Source organism: Cupressus sempervirens, chromosome 9 (genome assembly GCF_028749045.1).
Source record: "Cupressus sempervirens isolate cs-2001-9-10 chromosome 9, ASM2874904v1, whole genome shotgun sequence".
Taxonomy (NCBI): domain Eukaryota; kingdom Viridiplantae; phylum Streptophyta; class Pinopsida; order Cupressales; family Cupressaceae; genus Cupressus; species Cupressus sempervirens.
The window spans coordinates 175,277,733-175,296,328 of record NC_143126.1 but is presented as its reverse complement, the minus strand read 5'-3'; positions in this window follow the sequence as shown (position 1 = coordinate 175,296,328).

The window sequence follows — 18,596 nt, the reverse complement described above, 5'->3', positions numbered from 1 at the left end:
ATGAAAATATCACAATGAAGGCAAATGTGTAAGATAACTCATGATCCATTTAAGGTAAATGTAGGTATCCAAGGAAGATCAACGGAAAAATAAAGAAAGTTTGGATATTAGGTATAAACTCCTTTGAGGGTGAACATTAGTACTTAATTCATTTTGTGAAGGTATAGATCAATTTTTAAATCATAATAGTCATAAATAAAATTATATATTTATCTGGATCTATATGTGTGCACCCATATATACTTCAATAAATATATGATAAGTCACAATATCTACCTTTAAAAAGCATTGATAGGATCCTTCTATAAAAATATATCAAATAGAATGAATATTTTGAATAAAGACAAAATGTCTTAAATAATAATTTTTGATAAATTGAAATAACAAAATCTATCAAAATCAAAGAAATGCATGATCATTAGGAGTGATTGCCAAAGCAAATAGAGTACTCATATTTTGTTAAAAAATAACATAACTAAATTTTCAAAATGATGAAAGCCAAAAAAGCATATTAAATGAACAACTAAAAAAATTTGATTTTTTGTGCATACATGAACAAAGATGCTAAAGAAATGATAGAAGTTTAGCAATATCAAAGGAATATAACTAGAATAGATAGTTGCAAGTAAGAAAAAATGGAATCACCTAACATGCATTGGGCAATCAACAGTGTAATATAATAGAAAAGGAAAAAAACTTCTATAAGTTGCAAACAAAGAGAATGAAGTTGAGAGAAGCATTTAGAGTCTTACTAAAAACTTTAGTTGAGCTAGTTCTAGGTGAAGGTAAAGCATATGAAAGTAGAGTATACAAAAGTATCTTTTTGTCATAAAAAAACACTTATATTTCTTATGAATTTTGAATGCAGGTTTAAGAGAGGAAATGGATCACAAAGTTTTGAATCTCTAAGTGATGATTCCCATTTTAACATGGGAATTTCTACTGGAGTCAACATACCTGAGGAGAGATTTTGATGAACTTTTTTAGGCAATGCCTGGAGAGGTGGAGCATGCAATAAGGAGCATAATAGGAGATGGGGTGTTGAGACCAAGGGCACCACAACCTATCTATAAGACTCAAGTATTGTCCATATTGTACTCAAACATATATGATATGTTACCTGAGTACAAGATATTGATGAAGATTCAAGAGATTTGCATTAATCCATCCTTTGTAAATCCAGCCATATTGGATGAAGCAATCAGTGGTTATCTGTTGCATGGTTCAAAGGCATGGGTGGGAGGAATTATTCCCATCAAGAATTTTGATGAGGATATGGTATGAATGACCCTTTTGGATACTATGAGGATAGGGTTGCGGCTAAGAAATCACATTTATTTTGAAAGCAAAATAATTCATATTGCAGGGCTCTTGCCAACAAATATGGTGGCTAGGGAATATGCATTATTTGAGGAAATCTTAGTGATGGTCTGATAGTATTAAAATTGAAGGGTTCATCCTCAAATGAGGGCCTTTTCTGGTGATGACAACATAGGGATAATAGTGGAGTCGGTAGGTTCTACTAATCAAGTGCAGGGGTTTGGGTCTAGAGGAGAGGGTTAAAAAAAGGTTAGGCATGCAATAGGTTTAGGTTTAATTATGAGAGGAGAGATAAAGAAAAGAAACATTTATGTACTAATTTTATTTGAAAATAGACTTACTAAATTAAATGCCTACATGAATTCATTTTAACATAGGGAAAGATGTTTTAACATTGTTAACAACTTTTCCTGTTAGCTGTGATTTCTGTTTATCTAAGGCAACACTTCAAATGAAAGTATTGGTAATGATAATTATTCTCCCCTTTGAAAGAATCAACCTAGAGTTTAAAAAATGTCAAAGTATAACTTAAAATAGATGTTGATACAGATGAATAATAATGCAGACCTGTAATAAAACGTTTGAGGAATGATTCTTCTACAATGCAAAGGAAAAAAATTTTTGGTACAGAATAGTTATTATTATTAAGGAATCTAAAAATATCCTTTAAAGGAAACTTTAATAAAAACCTATTTAAAAAAAACTTGAAGTCAGTCATATCTGAATATGAATAAAGGCCAAACGTACAAGTTATAAATGAATTTTATAACTCGCAACGTAATAATTTATAACTTATAAAAGAAATTAAACTAAAGTAAATAACCAAACTTATAAATTAATTTTATAACTTATAGCAAAGTTTTAAGAATTAGTATTTTGAAACAATACTAAATGTGATCAAAAGGCCAAGTATAGAGGTTATAAATTAGTTTTATAGCCTACAATTTGACCATATTGAAACTAATAAATGATTAATGAAAGAAAATAAAATATAAGATTAATACTAAAAACTTGATTAATAAATAGATTGCTCAAAGTTTAAAAATAATAATAAAACTTTAAATTAAAGTTAGCTTACAGAAGGACAAAAAACTTATAGCTATATTTTACGATTAAAAAAAACTTTGTATAAAAAACTTTATATTAAATTTATAATTTGAAGAAAAAAAAATTGGTTTGATAAATGAAAAACCAAAGACTTAGACTAATAAATCAATAATTAAAATAATAATTCAAACTACTCTATTAATAGAAAACTTAAACTACTCTATCAATTGGATTGTGTATCTCTTGTATGATACTCAAGGAAAAATGTGTGGAAATTACACAGAAAGACTATCTCATTGAGTTATTAGCTAACTTCCTATTATACAAAAGTTGGTCCATTTATAGGTTTATTTATGCTTCTTATAACCTACCTACCTATCTAGTTAGGAAAAAGGCCAACTTTAAATTGAGCTACAACACTAATGTGAAAATTAACCTTAGAAACCTTAATATAACAGTCATATTACTCTCTTTTGTGTTTCATTCTTCAATAATCTTCAAATCTATAGTATTTTGTTTAAGTTAAACATCAAGAATAAAGAATTTTTAAAAAAATTATATCAAAATGAGTTAGAATAGATTGATGACTCTTAAATAATTGCAAAGTTTAACTTCAAATGATAGTTTTAAATGCACATATTATGATTGTAGTAATAGAGAAATTAAAGATAAGGTAGAAGTCCAAGGATCACTAGAGAAACTTTTACAAACATCAAACATTTTCTGGTGTTCTCCAAATGGAAATTTAGCTTGATCCGTCTGCAAGAAGAGGTGTGAAGAAAATGAGTACTACATGTGCAAAAAATGAATTTTCTGCAGTACATCATTTTACTATCTTGATTCCTCAGACTAGAAAAAGGACAAATAGATCATCATTAAAAAACTTTCTCATTATGGTCACAAACACATGAGAGCCAAATATAGAGTACCAAATGAAGCCTGATAAAGGAAACAAAGATAAAAGACTGATCGTACAATTTGTAATATAAAAGCTCTGAGATGAGGAATCCCATATTGCAATTACTAATTTTTGGTAAAATGCAGAGAATTCTAAATATATAGAATTAAATATAACACATCCATGTCTATGTCCATGACATCAGTCGAGAAGAGAAGCTCACAACAAGAATGCATGCAGAAGGGAAAAAGGAAGCTCATGGCAAGAAAAAATAGGAGGGCATACAACAATAGTAAATTGAATCCGAAGATTTAAAAAAGAAGGAAGCACAAGAAAACCCAAATCACATTAATAAATGCCACAACAACAAGAAGCATGGTTCAACACTAGGCATGCTTATGATACATGCAATAGGAGAGTGCAGGATCACACACATGCCCCAAAAAAAACAAAAAACTTAGGTGCCAAGCTACAACTCAATACTGACCATGATTGTGAAAATAGGATAACCCGAGCATAAACAACATTAAGATCCCAAGAAATAAGAAATTTTTTTGGAAGAAATTAGAAAGGAATTGAAGCACAGGAAATCTAAAATAAAGGTACAAGATAAGCAAAAGATCATATTAGAAGTTGCTCACTACTTCTTAAAAGAATATATAAATAAGGAAAAAAAAATTGAAAAAAAAATAAAAATTGAGTGATAATATAATATTTTCAAAAAGAATATGTAGTTTTATTAATCATAAATAAGCTTTGAAAATAATAGAACTTTGATAGAATTTTAAAAAAAAATATAGATATTAAATATTTTAAAAAGATGACAGAATATGTGTGTGTGTGTGTATGTGTGTGTGTGTGTGTGTGTGTGTGTGTGTGTGTGTGTGTACGTGTGTGTGTATGTATGTATATATATACATATATGTATGTATGTATGTATATATATGTGTGTGTATATATATATATATGTATGTATATATATATATATATATGTGTATATATATGTATGTATATATATGTCTATATATATATGTATGTATATATGTGTGTGTGTGTATATATATATATGAATATAATTAACTATAATGTATAAATAACATCAGTTATCATTATTTAAGTAATCTCTTCAATAAAAAGTTAGGGACATAATAATGCAATTTTTTATTTTAAATATTTAACAATAAAAATAATAATAATAAATACTATTACACTAAAATTGATAAATGCTACTTGTTAGAACAAAAGAAAAAATAATAATAATAATTTTTTAATAGAGATACCTAGGTAGAGATTATTTAATAAGATGTGCTTCCAATAAATGACAACCTTCATCACATAAAACTCAAAACAAGGATTAGTAGCTCTGATACCATGTTAGAAATAATAAAATTGAAATGAACTAAAATTAAAGAATTTATCCAAGAGAGTTTGTGATGAAGATAATTACCATACTTTAAAGAGCTTTCCAAGATCAACACAAGAGAGGAGAGAAGGATTTTGAAAGGGGAAAGGAAAGAAAACCCCTTGTGAATTATATGAATGAGGCAAATGCCTAAGAATGAAGAGAGAGAGAGAGAGAGAGAGAGAGAGAGAGAGAGAGAGAGAGAGAGAGAGAGAGAGAGAGCCATAGGGCTCATTACATGAACTACATCGTGATTGTGTGTTTAGAATGAGAGAGAAGCATCTCTTATAAAGAGATGAGAAGCGGATTTATTTGTAACTCCCAGGTGAATGATTGCCACATTCATAAGTGTGTTCTTGACAAGTGTCATAATCCTCTTAAGGAGGAATAAAATATTTTCCTTAATAAAGGAATTACAAAAAAGACTTGTCCTCACATGTGGACTAGAGGACAAACAACTTAAGGGATACCTTGGTTTATCCCATTTAATAGATACAACCAAGGAAAGATTATAAGTTCTAATAGGTTTTATGAAAACTAACTAGATGCAATCTCAATTCATATGCATACAACATTAGGTGATGCTAAAAAAGCCCAACAAGTTTGTAGTTTCATTAGAGGTTTGCATAGAACTATTAAATAGATGTAAACATGTTGGGTTATTTTAGCTTCTTCTATTATCCACGTACACAAAATCTAGTTACACATGAATTCTTGATTTAGCATGGCAGAATCTTATTTTAGATGTGATGGAAAAATGACATGGACCAAAAGATGTGAAAATGATGCCACTCTTACAAGTGTGGAACCATTTTTTGTAATTTAAACATTAATGCATTCTTAAAGATTTTATATGTTAATTGGGAACTTATATGTTGGGGAGGGGGGTGAAGTGGGGCCAAATGAGCTTTCACCTTCATGTGGTTGGCCTAGATTTATTGATAATATTAAATTATTCTTGAACCAAGTGAAGCTCAATATTAACCTATGATTGTATCATAGCTATTCAACATTTTATACCAATTTTTTTAATTAACATAGCATGCCATCACAATTGCAATATAAAAATTCAATGACTAGTCATTGATCCTACAACATCCCTACTACAGGCCTGTCTCAATTATGATTGACATTTTTGAAATCTTGTTTTGGGACCCATAAATTTTTTGTTGAATAGACTTTGCAATTATGATGGTGTCTTTGATAGATTTCTATTGAAATTATGATAGTGAAAATGAATGGTTTGTTGGTACATTAACTCAATTTATGATACCTATGACCACCAAAATTGTGACAGTTTTCCTGTCCATCACAACTTTTGACAAAAAAAGTTTGACACCCGTCCAATGGGAGTCAATTCCTCTTGATGTCAGTTGGACAATAGGTTACTATCGCAATTGTGATGAGCTACCATCACAATTTTGGACTAAATGTAGTAGTGTCCACAATTACTCAAAGTGTTTGATAGCTTCATTCAGTTTATTCAATCTCTCTATCAGTTCCTTTTCATGGCTTAACTCACTTTTCAATACTTCATTTTGTAACCTTAGATTTTTGATTTCCCTTTCTATTTGCATTCTAATTTTCAATTACTAGTTGATGTATCATATCCACCTAATTATTTATAAGCTTCTATACTTAAAATGATCTCTCTTCAAGTCTAATAGCTACCTATCTTTTGTCTTCTTCAACCATGAGCTTTTCTTCTATTGCTTTATTCTTTTATGTTGTTGATACACATAGTGTAATTGATTGAATTTCTTGTCTTGTCTTGATATTGAATTTCACTATTAACAATCATTATATGTCAAATTCCTTTTATTGACTATCATTTTGGTGAGAAACTATTTATTTCCTTCATTTTAGGGTTTTCCTTAGCCCTTCTTTTGTTGCTTCTAATTGTTGCAATATGATCTAGATTTCAATCATCTAATTCACAATAATTTTTTCCATCTGATATACTTCCATCTCCTTGATCAAATCCTCTCAAGCTATTAGTCTTCTTGATAAGATAATTAAGATCTAATACCAATTGTTGGAATGAGTTAATGGGAAACAAGATACTAAGAGGTGGAGGGAGTTAAATGCAGATATGATACTTTTGACTTCAAAACCAATTTAATTCATCCTACATAATAGATCTACCACTAAAAATCTAACACTAAAGCCTAAATTAAATATACCACATCCATAAAATATTTGAATACATTACATAATGATTGGTAACCCAAAAACACTTCAATGTGAAGGTAAAACTCGGGTGGGGATGAACCCAAAAAATCATCATTGTTGCAATAATAAAGTTATTGTAGTTAAAATATTAGGGTACCCCTACTAGAGGTAATTAAGATCCCTATAAATAAATACAGAATAGAAACAAAACAAAAGATACACAATCTAATACCAAATATCACCTCTTTACTCATAAATATAACTATTTCATGCAATATTCCTAGTTGTAAGGCCTTCTAAGTTAGGGCCAAATATAAAAGCAATTAAAAAAGAGTTCAACAAGATCATTCAAGATCCAACTCAACACTAGCTAGTCTAGAGCTACATTAGTAGAAACCTCCAAGGAATATCCCAACCTATGCCCAAAAGCTCACCAAACAATCTCCTTGTTTTCCAAGCCTTAGCTACTAGCCTTTCTTAAATTTTTATCCTCTAGTTCATCCTCTTCTCCAATCTAGATTATTATGACCTAATAGTGCACAAAATACTGCTACTTATACCTAACTAATTCATAAGTTCTCTTAGCCCATTACAAATTAAAATAAACCCTTACATTAAATATTTTCATAAGCCACAAGTCAGCCTCAACACTCATTAACTACCTAAAACCCAAAATAAAAACCAAAATTTTCCTCATAGACAACTTGGGCAACATAGACACCAAGCATGACTAAGTGTTAGCAACCTCCACCAAGTATCAACAACTCACCAAGCATAGTCAATCTCCCTTCATTGACTAAGAAAACTCAAGCAACACTATTGTCAAGTACAATTTTAAACTAAGCCATAGTATAAAATGAGTGCCTCCAAGTCCAAGGTAAAAACCATAGGTCAACATGCAATATTTCTAGCCAACCAAGCATGCTTCTACATCAGACACCCTATGTTCAAAACTATATTTTTAATAGTTGGAATATCATCTTCTAGAACTCAACATATAAATCCCAAATTGATTCTTCACATACATATCCTTCAATTCCTCAAATTGTACACTCTTTCCCTTGTTCTTCTTTTTCTTCTTCACAAGCATCCTCAATGTTCTATAGGTTTTCTTTCAACAGTTATCTCTAACACTCTTAGAATCTACCAACTCAACTTGGCTACCAATAATCAACTTTCTTCTACCAAGTTCTTCATTTTGCAAAGGAATCAAAAAATTCTTCTTGCCACCATTTTCAATTATAAAAAATTCTTGGTATAATCATGCACAAACTTGTAAACATATTGCCAAGGTCTACCAAGAAAAAAATGACAACTATTCATGTTCACAATATCACAAAACACTTTATCCTTATACTACCCAATCTAGAAATCAACAAGGCTTTGCTCTCTCACTTCCAAAGTATGCTCACCATGCAACCAACCACTCCTATGAGGATATAGATGTCTCATTCTTCTCAAACCAAGTTTTTGAAGCATCTCCTCAGCAATAAGATTTTTAGTACTACCACCATCTACAATCACATTAAACACTTTACCACTAAACTTAAAACAAGTCCTAAACAAAATACTCTTTTGACAAGATTAGATTATCCTCTGACTAACTAGTACTCATTGAGATAGTAAAATATCTCCTTTCTTAGGTTGATTATCATGATCTTCAACCTCATTCATACCAATAGTTCCTCTTTGCTATATCCCCAATATGATCTCCTAATCTGATAACTTTGTTTAGTCCTTCACTACTCTGATTGCTCTCTATCTGATTATCTTTCAAACTTAGTCTTCACTTCTTTACATGAGAATACACTCAGTCATTCCTTCCTTCATATTCATAATCACAAAATTAGGAGTGACTTGGTTAGAGCACTTTGGATCATTCCATTATAATTTCAACATGATTAAAGGATTTACAAATGATCATTAGGTCAACCTTGATTAAATGATTTTTACTATCTCAATCATTAGAAAGTAACAACAGGTTTGATATGTTATGATACAACTCCCTTTGTAAAGTAAAATCTGAAAATGGAATATTTTCTACTTTATTGATTGGATCTCATAACATCTCAATCTTTGATCTACTCAGCAACCCTTGAAGTAATCACACTTCACCATGCTTCTCACTTTTCCTCTCCTACTCTATTATTTATAGATTATCCTCAAAATTTCCAATTAACAATTAACTAACCTTAGAATTTATATCTCTTATGTTTCCTTAAATAGTTAGATTTAATCTTTTTCCACTTAAATATCATTGTAGATATTAGGGTTTGGTCAGATTCAATGAATCTATCCATCATTTAGAAATGTTTGTAAATCCTTACTTCTAATCAAATAACAAACTCAGTTGATGCATTAAGTATACTAACTCATCAATCATTATCATTCATGTATTTTGGATCATCTAAAAATTTAACTATGTAAGCCTCAAACTCATTTTTTTTGGAAATTGTAGTTTTTCCAATGCTCAATCATCACTTTGTACCTCAATCAACAATGTGCTCAATCTCTATTATTCTATCTTGCTTAGATTTCATTAGCTTGCTTCATCTTCACTATGATCAATTGCTACTACATTTTCCTTCTTTTAACTTTCTTAGCCATAACAATATCTCAATTGGTACTATTTACTTAGATAATTCTTAAGTTCCTTAATCTTCTGCTTCATTCCCTTAGTAAAACCAACACTCAATCAAGCTTAGTGTTTTACTCAACTTCTGGTCTTCTTTTCTAAGAATTAACTCAATTTTCTTCTTTACTTTACATAATTATTTTAAAACACATTATCTCATCAAAGAATAACTAATCAAGTGTTCATTGTAATTCCAACATACTTACTCATCTTCACTCAACATCTTCACTAGTTGATCTAGTTATCTCTCATTTCAAATCTTCTTCATCAATCAACATATATGAAATTCCACAATATTAGTAAATTTTCCTTTAGTAGGCTTAACACCAATGACATCATAACAATTGCTCCAATTATAGTTTCTAACACTAATCATATAGTCCCCCCCCCCCCCATATTGAATTCAGGTACAAACTTCTCTAAAATATCTATCATGATAGAAGGGAGAACACAAAAGCAATTATATATTCTATAGCAAGAGCCACTAGTGCTCAACACTAGAAAATGATGATCCCTTACTGAAATAGCCATAGAGATTTTATGGAAATAAATATCTCTAGTATAATAATAACTATCGGGTATGAGATGGGAAAAATGGTGAGTGAGAGTGAGAGTAGGGACAAGGGCATGGGCAGGAAAGCTATTTTGAATTCATTAAGTCGGATTGTGATTGTTCCATTCAGCTCTAAATAGTTTTTAGAGTCACCAAGGGATTCTTCTATAGGGGAGATTGATCCTAATGAAAGAGGGACTTTGGAGGAATTAGGAGGGGGGGGGGGGGCAAGTAGAATAAAAAATGGTCCAGCTTGTTTGAGATTTGACCAGTTAGCAAGTTTGTCTTTTTTCCAGTAAAAGATATCTCTTTGAAGGAAAAGGGTATGTATTCTATTGAAATCTTGTATCAAATAATCGATAAAAATATTTATTGTATGGATTTGACTTTGGTCAAAAAGTTTTTATGTGCCAGGCCTAACATTGAATATGTTAGGGCTTATGTGAGTAAGAAATGGTCATTGAAATTTCAAGTTGATATTACTGTGCTAGATAAAGGGTGCCTTTCTTTCAAATTTTCTTGTGCAGAAGATAAACGGGATATCCTTTGCTACAGTCCATGGGTTTTGGGGAGGCATACTTTCATTCTTCAAAAATGGACTCCAAATTCATATTCCTTAGATGCTTCTAGGATCCAAGAATTGCTTTGGATTAGGCTGACAAGACTCCCTTTGGAGTTTTGGGTGGAGGATGTCTTTTAGGCTATTGTGAATACTTTAGGGGAACTCCTTTCTATGGATCTTGTTACTATCTTAAGGAGAAGGATAAACTATGCTAGAATATGTGTTGGGGTTTACTAAGGGACTGATATGCTTGAATATATTTCACTTGAATCCAAGTTGGGTATTTGGACTCAACACATCGAGTATGAATCAATACCCTTCACTTATTTTCATTATAAGAAATCTAGTCATTGGGCCAAAATATGTCCTTCCTTGAAGGAAGCTCCTAAAAAGGTTAAGAAAGTGTGGGTGAGAAAAGATCTAAAGAATCATAATGGTAATGAGAATAGAGATGAAACTTTTGGTTTTGAAGTTTCCCAACCTAGTTTGGGTGTGGAAAAGATTAAAGAGATGGGTATTGGAGATGAGGTTTAGGCTAATAGGATAAACTCTAGTAGTGAAAATCTTAATTAGGCCCATGTCAGGGAAGAGAATAATCCCAAGAAGGGAGATGATAATGGTAGTGGGCCCTCTCAAAAGGACTCCACTATAGGCGAGAATATTGATGATAAAAGTAATCAGAGTTTGCATGAGCCCTTGGCTCTTGATTCAACTTTAGATAGAAAGTTTGTTAAGGGGGATGCTGAGGACCTCTTAAGTGTGTCACATGAGGAAGAGGAGATTTGGTAGGAGGAGACTTCTAGTGCTAACTAGATCCCAATTTCTAAACCATCTAAATCAAAAAAGAAAGGGGGAGAAAAATACAAAAAGGAGATGGAGGCTATCATGATTAAAACTAGGAGTAAAAGGAAATTTGTTATGTTTGGTACATCTCTTGGTAAAGATAGTTAAAAAGGGAATGATAAATCTAATCTCAAGACTAGGGATGTTGGGTTATCCCTTTCCTTTGGGGGTAGACCTTCTAATATGACGAAAAGATTTCTTGAGACTAATAGAAGTATTGCCGATGGTAGTCAAAGGACTATGCTTGACTCAAAACATTTCCATAAAAGATGAAGTTCATTTCATGGAATATCAGAGGATTAAACAATCCTCATAAAAATAACATTTTGAAAAATAATATTAGCTATAAAAGACTAGATATTTTTGTTATCCAAGAAAGAAAGATGTTGAAGGATAAAGTGGAAGGACTTTCAATTTTTAGGGGAGGTAAGGTTATTGGAAATTATTTGGAGGGGGCTTCAGGGGGAATGGTAGTTTATTGGAATAGTAAATGGATTCATGGTGAGCTTATTTCTAAGAACAAAAACATGATGAATATTAGATTCTCCAATTCAAAGGATGGCTTTGCTTGGGTGCTTAATAATATTTATACTCCCAATACTAAGTGGGGTAGAAGGCTCTTTAGGAAGATATCACTAATCAAAGAAATATTTTTGCAAATTAGAATTGGGTTATTATGGGGGATTTTAATTCCCCTTTGAAAGAAGCTAAAAAAATAGGAGATAGCCAGAATAATCTGGACAATAGATTAGATCTGATGGATTTTATTGACAATCATCTTCTACTTGACTTGGACTTGCATGGGATTGAGTATACTTGGAGTAAAAAAAGAACTAGAAAGGAACTCATTCAGGTTAGGTTGGATAGAGCTCTAATTAGGAATGATTGGTTCTTAAGATATAAATGTTCTCTCAATGCTCAAGTCCAGTTGGGTTCAGATCATTATCCTATATTTTTTGTGGCCAACCTGCTTAATCATAAAAGGATTTTCCCTTTCAGGTTTGAAAAAATGTGAACTCTTCACCTAGATTTGGAGAATCACATTAAGGAGTGGTGGGGTATAACTGTAGAGGGTAATGCTATGTTTAAAGTTGTTGCTAAGCTAAAGAATGTTAAGGAAAACATTTAAAAATGGAAAAAAGACAATTTTTAGCAACATCTTTGAGAATAAGAAGAAGATCTTGGAGGAGAGTAAAGAGATTTAGGATATGAGATTGTTCCTAGGGAGGAAGAAGGTGCTAAATTGACCAAGATGCATGATATCATCACCAAAGAGGAGATTTATTTGAGACAACATTCTAGAAAAACCTTTTTAAAGGAAGGAATCAAAATAAAAAGTTTTTTCACATGACCACCTTGAAGCATAGGATGGCTAATAGAATTTCAAGACTCAAAATGGAAGAAGGTAGTACAGAGGAGGAGGAGGCTATCAAAAGGGAAGCAGTGGATTTTTCCAATAACCTACTCCAAAGTGACCCTACTTTGGATGTGGCTAAGTAGAATTTGTTTCTTCATTGCATTCCAAATTGTATCACTGAAGATTTAAAAAAAATTCTTACTTCCATTCCTTCTAATGAAGACATTTCTAAGGCTATTTTTTCATTTGAGGGAGATAAAGCCCATGGTCCAAATTGGTTTCCTTTTTTTTTCTTTAACAAGTATTGGAATAGCATTGGTACTAATGTGTGTAATGGGGTTAAGGAGTTCTTTGGTTCTATGAAAATTATAAAAGAACTGAATGGAACCTTCATTGCTCTTATTCCTAAGAGGTTAGGAGCAGATAGTATGGATCAGTTCTAACCAATTCACCTTTACAGTAACTCTTTTTAAAAGATAATTTCTATAGTGTTGGCTCTTAGAATTTTGCCTCTTCTCTCAAATGTTATTTCTAGACAACAAAATGGGTTTGTTCTTGGTAGACATATTTTTGACTCCATTGTCTTGGTTCTTGAAAATATTAATTCTCTAACGATGTCTAAAAAGGAAGGGTTTCTCCTTAAGCTGGACCTTTCCAAAGCATATGATTGAGTGGATTGGGTTTTTCTTTAGTGTGGTCTCAAAGATTTTGGTTTTAACAAGAAGTTTAAGGATGTGGTGCTTAGACTAGTTTCCTCTACCACTTTTTTGGTGCTTGTTAATGGCTCCCCTACTCCTTTTATTAGGGCTTCAAGAAGGTTAAGACAAGGGGATCCACTATGACCCATTCTTTTTATTTTCCTAGCAAAATGTTTGGGAAGATTTGTGGAAAAAATGGTGAAAATGTGGGACTTTGTGGCCCTTAATCTTTCTTCTAGAGCTTTGATATGTTCACATCAATAATTTGTGGATGATTTCATTGTTATGGGAGAGGCTTTGGTTAGAAATGCTAGGAACATTAAAAGGGCTTTATAGGATTATGGACAAGATTTGGGAAAAATTACTAATTGGAATAAAAGCATGATTTATTTTATAAATGTTAATGTTTCTAGGAAGAACAAAATTAAAAAGATTATAGGTTGTGAGATTTTTTCCTTGTTGGGTTCTTATTTGGGGTTACTGTAAGAATTTTTCTTATGCTAGAATTCACCCAAGAACTAATGAACTCAACACAAGCACACAGTAGACCAAAATAGATAGAGTATGATCAGAATGACGATATTCATTCAATAACAGGTTGAGAGTACACTAGGAGTGCCTAAATATAAAGGCCTTAGGAGAGCTTCTAGAATGCATAGAAGTTAACATCATGATATGTCATACAACTAGGCACATGTCCACCAAATATGAGTTATCCTTAATTAAGCACGAGATTATGTGCGATGAGTGAGGATAAGCCTACAATGGTGTAGCATGAAAATCAGTGGTTTAGACAACATGTGCTAAATAAGAGTGCAGATAACTATGTTTTCATCATGACAACCTAGTGAATGATGCATACTCCTGTGTTGTAGACACCATGCGCATAATTAGAGTTGTGTAACTCAATGAGAGTACACAAACTCCTAAGTATCTCACCTAAAATAATAATAAAATAATGCAAAATAATTAAATAATGCATTAACCTAAGTAAAACTTAAGTAAGTGTAATAAGTAAATACTTATTTACACCAACACCCCCCCTTAAGTGCAAGTTATGGGAATGCCCTTAAGCTTACAAAATCTAGGATGAAAATGCAATATGGGTCTCGGCTACTAGGCCATGTTAGGTACCCATGTACATAATCATATGCAATCTACCTTAAAGAGAGGAAAGAGGGAAAACCTCATGGGAAAAACCCTCCCCCAAAAAGAGAGATAAATAGGGATGCATGGATGGAGGGAGTAATCAAGACCCCCCCATTATGACATACATCTAGTATATACATAAGAGAATTATGAGAAGAGGAAGAGAGACAAGATGGGCTCTCCCCCCCAAAGAAGAATGTTGAATAGTAATTGCTCCGATGAAGAAGCTAATCCAAGACTATAGAATGATATTCCTCCGCTTAGGAAGAAACAATGCCAAGGGTACAAATGAGATGCTTCCGCTGTGTGTGGAAAGAATCCCATGGAAAAGTGATGTCTTTGAAACCTACTCAATTGACTGCAGAACCTATCCTAAGGAACTATCTATCTCTGCAACTGATGGAGAACCCTACTGCAACTGCTGATCATAAGTATACACAATCACTTCAACCTATGATGATTGATCATGTAGATAATGAATGAGAGAGTCTGGTGGAACCCTCATGACAACTAAATAAGGTAATTTGGTATCAAGAAGAAGAGGCAGATCATGAATACTATCCCCCAAACTATCACTAAACTTGTATTTGGAAGACTAGATGTACCCTACTATTCTAGACCTATCATTGTGGTGATGAATGCATGTGGACTAAACTGATGAAGTGACCTCTCACTGTAACTATCAATAGAACCCCATGTGTCTGAAGCTATTGAAGCACTATCATTGAGATCACTATCAGTATCCACACTGTATGATGTGCAAAGAGGAGTAGAGGACAAGCTTGGTGAACTTTCCTCAAAGTATACATCCTTCTCCACGAATATATGATGTGTTTTAGGATCTAGAAGTCTATATGCCTTCACACTATCTTCATAATGAATGAACGTACAAGGCCAAGATGACTATGCCTTTCAACCCCTGGAAGATCGCTTTGCCCATGCAGGACAATCGAAGACTCTAAAGTGTGTCACAATTTGTTTTCTGCCACACCATGCCTCAAAAGGAGTTTTTCCATCTAAGGTTGGATGAGGAGAATTGGATGAGGAGAACAATTAAGAATGTGAGTGGCACTTAAGATTGCTTGGAATTCTAATGATGGATCTAGTGACTTGGCATGAATCATGCAACTTGCCATAGACTTAAGATTTTGGATCCTCAATGCTGCAACATCTATCTTATGTAGACTGAATGATAAAGCAGTCTGAAGATCAATGCCCTCATGTCCGCAAAAGTCCTTAAGTCTTCTGTTCACATCCATACTTCCATTATCCATGCGGAGTACTTTGATGGCTTTCCTAGATTTCCATTCTACATGAGTCTTGAAGGCTAGAAATGTGTCCAACACTTCATTCTTACTATGCAGAAAGTAGACCCAAGTGAACCTTGAAAAGTCATCAACTAAGGTGAGTATGTAGTGAACCTGTCTAGATGCAAAAGGACTTGCTAATACCATGTGAACCATTTGAAGAACACCTATTTCTCTTGAAGACTTCTCTCTTTGTAACTTCCCCTCTGGATGCATATCCACTGAATATGTTGAACACTCACCCTTAGAAAAGTTGATTTGAGGTAGACCTTTCACCATATGGTATGTGCAAAGGTTTTAAAGATAGCAATAGTCAAGATGACCATACCACTCATGCCATAATTGCATGTTTGAATTTGATTGTGATAAAAAAGCTTTTGTAGGATACTTGGGCACAAAATGAGAGAAAGAGTATAACCTCTTGTGATCATTCACTTTCCCCACTACAACCAAGGAATCATCTCTAAGATTGTGCACCTAAACTGAGTCTAGAAGAAACTCAACTCTATGTCCATCTCCAAGGTGAGTGATTTGGTAGATTGAAAGGAGATTTGAACTTAGGTTTGGAACATAGAGAACCTCTCGAAACTCTCCATTTTCCATATCTATGTTTCCTTTTCCTTCAACTTCCATTTTAATATCATTCCCCATGAAGATGTGTGGTACCTTTGAGTGATTCAATGAAGAAAAATCCTCCTTTGAAGAACCCATATGATATGAGGCACCTGAGTCAAATATCCATTCCTTTGAAGAGTTTGAATTAGCCATGAGTGCTTTCCCTTTGCCCTTTGAATCTGAAGATGATCCTTTATCCTTATAAGCATTAGGCAATGTAACATTATGTTTCTTCATGATGTTGGTTAACTCATCAATCTTTTTAAGATAACACTCATGCTCTTCATGACTCAATTTTTTGCAATAAGCACAGTTCTTCTTCTCCTTATTGTTGTCCCCTTTCTTGTTGGAATTTGAGGACTTTCCTTGTTGATTGGATTGTGGTGTTGACTTTTCTGCATCCTTTGATTTGGTCTTCCATTTATTCTTACCCATTCCTTTATTTGAAGATTGTGCAGCTAAATGTTGAGAACCCTCATTGGCCACCAATGCTTTGGACTGAGGTGATTTGAGAATCCACATTGTTTTCAACTTCTTTTCTTCATCATCCAACAGTTTAGCATATTCATCAAAAGTGACTTTCTTGTAGGTAGACCCTAAGGTAGTCTTTGAGGTGTTAAAAGAAGATACAAATGTGGAATATTCTGATGGTAGCTTGTTATGTATGAGATAGATTAGTCTATCATCTTTGATAGAGCTCCCAAAATTAGTAAGCTTTGTCCTTAATTCATTCACCTTGATGATGAAGTCTTGTATTGAGTCATATGACTTAGGATCTAATGATACAAGCTCATCTTCAATCTTGAACACATCCTCTTTAGACACTTTACCATAAAGGCTTTCAATGGTATCCCAAGCTTCCTCAGATGTAGTACATTTCTTGATTTGATACATGATCTTATCATCTACCCCCAAACATATATCACTTAGGGCTTTCCTATCCATGGCTACCCAATCTGAAATTTCACTTGTTGATACATTATCACCTACTAGTTTAGAAAGAGTAACATCTACATATTGTGAAACTCCATTATGCATTAAGTGATACAACATTTTTATTGGCCAGGAAGCATAGTTATGAGGAGTTAATTTAGGAAACTTAAAGTTGCCCATAATGCAGAAAATGAAAGAAATGTGCAAAAAAGAGAGAACACAACACCAAGAACACCCCCCCTTTTCACTAAATCAAGAAACCCCCCCAAAATAGATTCTTTGGGCACTTTATCAATCATGCAATTACAATGGGCCACTTGCCAATTTTAGACTTTTGGACTTCTAATTTTTCTTGTTACAACCTCTTAATGGAGTACAAATCTGATACTTTACAATGTGCTACAATTTTGAAGCATTACAAAGCAAAGAAAGGTCCTATTGCTGAAAGTGACAATTTTTTCCACACAACACTATAACATAATGACAGATCTAGAAAGAATACAAACAAATATGCACTTTCAAAAAAAATTGAACCTATTTTCGACTACAAATGTGCCCGTACGAAGCATTTAAAGTTGGAAAATGCAGGATTATGTAGGTATAGTCACTAAAAAATGCAATTTCTAAACAATTTGTGCACCAAAACTAGAAAATAGCTGCACCACTAAAAATTTTAGAAAATTCTACCCAATTTCAAAAAAAAAAATCGCACTTGATTTGGAGTCTGGATGTGAGAGTTATGGCCTCTTGAAGTTGGACTACAAAAACCAAAATCAATCTAGAGAGGGGTTACATCAGTGAATTATAGAGTTAAATTTGATGGTCATATGACCATCTCACCAGTTGTAATTTTCTCGAGAATGACATCCAAACAGGCGTCAATTTAAAGATAATAAATTGATGACATCAGCAGACTCTTGACCTCCAATAATGTTAGTGTGATGTCATGATGATGTCATCATGTATAGATTTGTATGGATCTTTCCAATGTGGTAGGGCTAGCAGATGATGTGAGCTGACTAGATTATATAGTTGGATGGTGACTATGCTATAGCGTGGCCAGAGGTTCCTGCCAGGTGTCGCTCAGATGGCTTTTGAATCGAAA